The sequence below is a fragment of the Oncorhynchus nerka genome, linkage group LG13, assembly GCF_034236695.1.
Source record: "Oncorhynchus nerka isolate Pitt River linkage group LG13, Oner_Uvic_2.0, whole genome shotgun sequence".
Taxonomy (NCBI): domain Eukaryota; kingdom Metazoa; phylum Chordata; class Actinopteri; order Salmoniformes; family Salmonidae; genus Oncorhynchus; species Oncorhynchus nerka.
This window is the reverse complement of record NC_088408.1, coordinates 36,391,287-36,398,654: the sequence shown is the minus strand read 5'-3', so window position 1 is coordinate 36,398,654 and position 7,368 is coordinate 36,391,287.

Here is a 7,368-nt window from a genome sequence, read left to right as displayed (position 1 = left end):
TCATTTGACAAACCAACAGGAAAAGTGGTGGGATGCCATAATGTAAATCTACAACGCCGTAGTGGCGCGAACATTTCCCCACGAGAATAAATTATCTTCCCGATTCTACTTGGGCTTGTTTAGCTAACATTGCCACCTTTAACCAACATCATCATTATCTTGAAGCCACAATGAAACATAATTAAACATCATTCAGTTAGAATATGGACAAAGTAAATGCAATGTAGAGAAAACGCCAAGTGCTATTTCTCTCATTTGTGCCGATACTGTATATGACCGGTCCTTCTCAAGACCACACACAAGAAGCAATACTCATACCTAGATCACACACACTTTCAACTAGTCTACTGCCAGCTTGACAACATTATAGGTGCACCTAAATTAGGTGCAGCTAAATCCTCACAATGTAAGCCTGCCAATATACAGTATGTTGACAGGTTGTCAAACATAAATCAAACCATTTCAGGTCATAATGGCTGTGTTTACAAATGCAACCCAATTCTGATCTTTTGCCCAATTATTGGCAAAAGATCTGATCTGATTTGTTAAGAGACCAATAATTGGGCAAAATATCAACCAATGTACACTACTCACAAACCCACAGTGCACACTGAACATTAGTGTGAATCCACAATACATCCTCAGTGTCTTTGGTGACATTCCTACAAATGATAACTTGTGGCATCCACTATATTTATTTGAGGGTGATTCCACGCCAGGAAGACCTGAAAGTATTTTTGGGTATGTCAGATTATTCTGACAATTCTTACATCGAAACTTCATTGGGAGGAAGGATGCTTGATATGCTTTCTACATTTGTATCACAAACCGGTTTTGAGAAAGTCATGATGAATGTGACAATTTTAGGCCCTTTTTGACCTATACATACCTCTCTATGATCCGTGAACCACACATGATACAGACAACATCTTGGTATCATTATAGTGTGCTCTAAATGATGGAGTATGTCTAAATTCTGAAATGAAAATATCCACATTATTTTGAATATATCCAAAGTACCCTTTTTGATTTATTGTTTGGAAAAATATACTTTTCAATTCAGTACACTTACATTTTTGAAGACATGACTAATTTTATACATAGAAATAGACATTATAGGTCATTAACCAATCACATTCAGCAAATCACCAGCAGAGTTCCCTTTTAATCAATTTTTGCATTCACTGTGTTGGTGGTGCTCATTTAAAAGATCATAACTTCAAAAGTAGCAGAGCACCCACTCTGGAAATGTGATGTACTTGTAGAGTATATTGTTTTGTTTTTTAAATCACAAAGGGTACTTTTTAGCTATTCATATTAATATTTTTAATGTTGAATAAATGAATGTGAAAAATTGTATTTCAGAATCTAGACATACTTCAAATTTGAGAGAATACAATAAGGAGTATCATGACACCAAGATATTGTCTGTATCACGGTTCACGGATCATAGGGTCTTACAGAGGGGTGGGCAATCATTTTGGCTCGAGGGCCACATCGGTATTTCAAAATTCAGTGGAGGGCAGCACTGATTTGTTTTAGAAACGATTTGTTCGTCAAAAGCAATTTGCACTCGCCATGGGGCGACGCACAAATTGGCCTAGTGTCGGGAGGGTAGGTAGGAGCACTAGCGACTCCTGTGGTGGGCCGGGCGCAGTGCACGCGAACCAGGTCGCCAGGTGCACGGTGTTGGATGCGCGCTGTGTTAAGAAGGAAGCAGTGCGGCTTGGTTTCGGAGGACGCATGGCTTTCGACCTTCGTATCTCCCGAGCCCGTACGGGAGTTGTAGCGATGAGACAAGATAGTAACTGCTAACAATTGGGGAGAAAAAGGGGGCTGAAATTGAATTTTAAAAAATTAAAAGCAATTTGCAGGCAAGAAAAAGGGCAGTTATTTGAAAATATTATAATTTATTTCAATAAATAGGTTCTTTGTCATTTCAAAATAATTTCTATCTAGTTTTAGACATTCAAGATTGGCCTGGAGTATTTTTTTTACCCAAAATAATAATTATTTTTCAACATTTTATATTTTTTACTCAAACCTCCCGCGGGCCGGATTGAATGGGCCCAGACCTGGTTTTACAGGAGACGTGTATACAGTGCCTTCAGAGAGTATTCATACCCCTTGACGTGCCAACACAAAGAGGTTGAATACTTATTGACTCCACATTTTGTTGTTACAGCCTGAAAAAAAACATCTCACCAATCTACACACAATACCCCATAATGATAGTGAAAACATGTTTTTGTAAATGTATTGAAAATTAAATACAGAAAGATCTAATTTACATAACTATTCAATACTTTGTAGAAGCACCTTTCGGTGCGATTACAGCTGTGAGTCTTTCTGGGTAAGTCTCTAAGAGTGTTCCACACCTGGACTGTGCAACATTTACCCATTATTCTTTTCAAAATTATGAAAACTCTGTCAAATTGGTTGTTGATCATTTTTAGACAACCATTTTCAGGTCTAGCCATAGATTTTGATGTAGATTTAAGACAAAACTGTAACTCTGCCACTCAGAAACATTCATTGTCTTCTTGGTAAGCAACTCCAGTGTAGATTTGGCCTTGTGTTTTAGGTTATTGTCCTGCTGAAAGGTGAATTCATCTCCCAGTGTCTGGTGGAATGCAGACTGAACCAGGTTTTTGCCTGTGCTAACCTCCATTCCGTTCATTTTTTATCCTGAAAAACTCCCCAGTCCTTAACGATTTTAAGCATACCCATAACATGATCCAGCGACCACTATGCTTGAAAATATGGAGAGTGGTACTCAGTAATGTGTTGTATTGGATTTGCCCCCAAACATAACACTGTATTTAGGACAACAAGTGAATTGTTGTATTACTTTAGTGCCTTGTTGCAAACAAGATGCATGTTTTGGAAAATGTATTATTCTGTACAGGCTTCGTTCTTTTCACTCTGTCAATCAGGTTAGTAGTGTGGAGTAACTACAATGTTGTTGATCCATCCTCAGTTTTCTTCTATCACAGCCATTAAACTCTGTAAGTGTTTTAAAGTCACCATTGGCCTCCATCCAAAGTGTAAATAATAACAACACCAGGCTCAAAGAGATATTCAATATCTGCTTTTTTTTACCCATCTACCAATAGGTGCCCTTCTTTGCGAGGCATTGGGAAACCTCCTTGATCTTTGTAGTTCAATCTATGTTTGAAATTCATTGCTCGACTGAGGGACCTTACAGATAATTGTATGTGTGGGGTACAGAGATGAGGTAGTCATTCAAAAATCATGTTCAACACTATTATTGCACACAGAGTGAGCCCATGCACACAGAGTATTACACACCGACTGAGTTAGTGCACCGATTGAGTCCACTTGTTCAGCACATTTTGACTCCTGAACTTGCAGTATTTAGGCGTGCCAACACAAAGAGGTTGAATACTTATTGACTCAATACATTTCAGCTTTAAAATGTTTTAATAATTTTGAAAAATGTAGAAGAAGAAACATTTACATTTAATCCATTTTAAATTCAGGCTGTAACACAACAAAATGCAGAAAAACGTCAAGGGGTGTGAATACAAATGTAAAAACCATGTCAAACATCCTTCCTCCCAATGAAGTTTCTATGTGAGAATTGCCAGACAAATCTGAGATACCCCCCCCCCAAAAGAATTGGGGTCTTCCTGGAGTGGAATCGCCCTTTGCACACATATTGAGCCAGTGTGTTTGAGCCCTCTAAGGCAGCTTGCTGACTCCTGTTAGTTTATTCTGACTGCTAGCCAGACAGTGTGTTGCCTTGGCCCCTCAGTGAAGCCCGGCTCCCACTATGGCTTGTGCATAGTCTCTCTTGCTACCCCTTTTTAGTCTCCCTCTTCTATTGTACCACAAACTCAATGTCCTCTATTCTCACCTCTTCCCATGTAATGACATCTGTAGAACAGGTCTTGAGAATGAGAGAGAAAAGAGAGGAGGAGAAGAGAGGGAGGAAATGAAGAACATGAAGAACAGAATGAGAGGGAGGCACAGTGTGAGAAAAGAGGGGGAGTAGAGAGAGGAGAGGTGTGGAGCTGGCAAGGGGTTAAGTGCGATGGGTTGGGAGGAGGAGGAGAGGGGGGGGGGTCATGTGAGAGAGTCTGCCTGTGTTTGCTGTCCTCCAGGACGCCCTCTCCCCCAACTCTCTCCTCTCCCCATGACCATTCTCATGGCTCCCCAGCCTGCGACTCCCAGGGAGCAGGGCCGTCCGTCAGTGACTTAAGCTGCCCCTCCACCCAAATCACAGAGGCCTTTTTGTAACAGGGGCCCACGCCTGTCACTCGCATTCGCTCCCCTCGGACACGGTGCAGCGGCAGCCCACTGAGGTCGTCCCCGGGGCATGGATCAGGTGACATTCCCACTGAAGCTCCCTCCACGGCTTGCTGCGCTCCCTGCACGAACAACAGCATTGTCTCTGGAGACACACTTGCTTTCTCCCACAACACACTCTCTCTTTCTCTCGCTTTTTGAAAAACAGACACACATGCAAGCAGACAGAGACTGGCTTAAACATAAACACACACACACACACAAACACTGCAAGCTCCTTTTCTAAATGAGAAAATAGAAAGTATATTTAGAAAATCTCCTCATCAAAAAGTATATTTTTATTGGAATCTGTGTCTCCAGCCATCCAGATCCTTAATACGTCTGGGAATCTTTCAAAAATGTTTTTAATCTGCTTCTGAATGACAGTAAATGTAGCCAAATTAACTAAATCAGAGACCCAGCTATCTTGATTGACTTCCTATCTATTAAGTTTTTTCTGGCTTCTTATTCTGTGAAATTCTCCCATGTTCATGTGAATGGGTAGTGGCGAGGCGGCCAGGCGCTATCTTAGGGTAAGCCCTTTGAGCCAGGACCCTGGGGGACAAATGGGACGGGTAATGCCATCCCCATGGGCACCCAACCAGAACCAGACCCTCCCTGTACATGAGAACACTGCTCCTTCTCCCTGTAGTGTAGGCTATCAGAATACCTTAGCGTCTGGTGGTTATTACAGGACATGGCCATCAGAGGAGGCTGGTGGGAGGAGCTATAGGAGGACTGGCTCATTGTAATGGCTGGAATGGAATAAATGGAACGGTATCAAACCTATCAAACATATGGAAACCACGTTTGCCTCCGTTCCAATTACTCCATTCCAGCCATTACAATGAGCCCTTCCTCCTATAACTCCTCCCGCCAGCCTCCTGTGATGACCATGCACAATACACAGTGATGTGTGCTTTACAATCAAGTTAAGCATTGCAAATCTTTTATATGATTTCATAAGAGATTTGAAGAAATTCGTATTGCTTTATTACGCAAACCTCTCAATTCGGTAGAGCAATGTTTTTGTGTCCTGGCCTCATGGGGAGCAGAGAGGCTATGAGATGCCCTTTGGTCCAGATGATCATTTATTAGATACAGCTGCCCTCTCACATCTCTATCTGCATTAGTTCCACAGCTGACCGACCTATAGATACAGTAGCTGCACACCGTAGCATTGCTGGAATCCAGGCCAGCAGCACACAAACACCCCTGTAGAATGACTAGACTAGGCCATGGTATTACTACTGTACTCTTCACACCATAGACACTGAACTGTACGACACCAACCCAATGCCCCAACCAGGCCTCTGTCAGGCCTCCAGGTATTCATGGACACATTGACCCTATGGTGAAAAGCATGCATGTCCCATTCACATATGCTGACTCATGGTGTTCCATGCCATTTTGAACGTTTCATAACTTCGCTTTGCACTACATCACTGTTGCCCGTTGCCATGGCACTAGGGCTGAGGCTAGGGCCTGGGGCCGGAGAAGCACAATGGCCCTCTAAGTGAGCACGCTCAGAGCCCTTCCCACTGTTGTGCAGGGTGATCCCCTCGGCTGATACCAGGCGACCCCTCCACCTTCTCTCACCACTATCAAGATCTGGAAGCGTTTCCACGGCACTTCGGTTCCCACATGGCTTTGACACACACTTCCTCTGTTCCACTGAGACCTACGCCCCTACTGCCACCGCATACAGCCACAACATACACAGCATACAGCCACAGGCCAGGCCAGGGAAATGGGGGAATGCCAACCTGACCAGCAGAAAAGGTTGCATGTTTGCAGTACATTTGGGTGCATGTCTATGCTATGGCACGTGGCAGAGGAATTGCCCAAGACATTGCTCTGAGAGAGACTGACTGTCAAGAAGGTCCATAGATTTGTGTTTGCAATTAGTGCAAGAGACAAATCATTCATGAGAGACTGGAGAAAATGAAGCCGTAATCCTATTCATTAGTTTTAGAATATGTCCCTTGATATTGGAAATGGTTTTGTTGTGGAGTTTCAATTCTCATTTCCCATACTAGCAGATTGATTCCTTGTGTGGGTGAGTGGCTGATAGAAGAAACACAATTTGAATGGATCTGAGAGAACTGGTTTGGAGAATCTTGAAAGGAGCATGGTCTTGTGGGTGAGGGAGAGACAGAGAGAATAACATAATATAAAAATGTCTCATTGATGTTGCTTGTTTTGATCTGAAAAAGTATTTCAAAGTGCTACAATAGAGAAATTAAGACATTAATTTTGCCTTTCAAAATGTCAGTGTTGCAATCAAATCTCTAAACATTAAAGTAACTGCCCAACAAAAATAAAAACATTTAAAACCTCATATTCTTGTTGCTCATACCCAAATAATGTTAATGACTCGTCCTTTACTTGTAGTTGTGGCCAAAGCATAAATTAGAGAAAAACCACTCAGTCAAACAAACCCTTTCAAAAAATGCTTGAAATTTGCTTTGATGATGACATCATTCTCTTCGGCCGAGACAAGCCCATGTGTGATTGGTCCAACAGCTTTTTCATTTTTTTTTTCAAATTCTCCGGTGGGGAGGATCCTTCTTGAGACTTGGGAGACATGGTCTCAGTAGGGCACACATAAAAGGAAAATAGAGCTCTTTGGCCAAGCACATATCAAAATCCACAAAGAAATGGTTAATTGGCAACAAAATCAGTCTCCAGACTTGAAACCCATTGAAAACATCTGGTTTGAATTGGAAAGGGCAGGATTCTGTATGGAGGAATGGTCTAAGATCCCTCCCAGTATGTTTTGCAACTCATAAAACATAGACACAACTCCAGAGTGCACAGTCCACTGCACCAAGATCTGCACCCTCGTCAGTCAGCGCCTCGACTAGCAATAGTTAAGGCGACTCTCACTCCAATTGTGGAGCCACACCCAGTTGCTGCCATGGGGCCTGTTCTGGATGCCGTTGCGGAGTCGTCCTAGTGGGGATCCTCTGCTAGTCGAGGCAGACACACGGGTTCGACTGTCTACTGCCTTGGAACCACAAAGTCTCCACCTGCCTCTCCCGCTCCTGGCCTGGA